Source organism: Sceloporus occidentalis, unplaced genomic scaffold (assembly GCF_023333645.1).
Source record: "Sceloporus occidentalis isolate IW3139 unplaced genomic scaffold, rSceOcc1.0.p SCAF_9, whole genome shotgun sequence".
Classification (NCBI taxonomy): Eukaryota; Metazoa; Chordata; class Lepidosauria; order Squamata; family Phrynosomatidae; genus Sceloporus; species Sceloporus occidentalis.
In genome coordinates, this window is record NW_028316989.1 from 43978326 (window position 1) to 43978937 (window position 612).

Consider the following 612-nt stretch of genomic DNA (forward strand, 5'->3'; position numbering starts at 1 on the left):
GGGGGTTTCTTGGCAAGTTTCTTCAGAGGGGGTTTGCCTTTGCCATCTTCTGAGGCTGAGAGAGTGTGACTTGCCTGAGGTCAGCCAGTGAGTTTACATGGCCGAGTTGGGATTGGAACCATGGCTCACCTCTAGTACTGGAGGGGAGATAGATCTATCATGATGAGTAACCATCATCATGTCTCTTCCTCTGTGAATTTGTCCTGTCCTCATTTAAAGCTTTACAAGCCATCAGCCATCACAACATCTTTCGATACTGGATCCCACAGTTTTAACGATGGGCTGTCATAAAGAAGAATGTTCTTTTTTTCAGTCTTGAGTACTGAATACACCATTCAGCTTCAGTGGATGACCCCAAGTTCTAGAGTTATGAGGTAGTTAGAAATATGGTTCCTTACCTTGCCTTTACATGTCATTTATTTTGTTGTTGTAACAACATTTCCCTCTGACTGAATGACTTCCAAGATGGCAGCAGGAATGTCATAATGCCGCATGAACCCCAACAACAACAACAGCAACAACAACAACAACAACAACACTTCATTGAAATGTTTACAGGCAAAGAGGGTAAATTCCATTCATTAACCAGTTTATTGATTAAAACTCCTACAA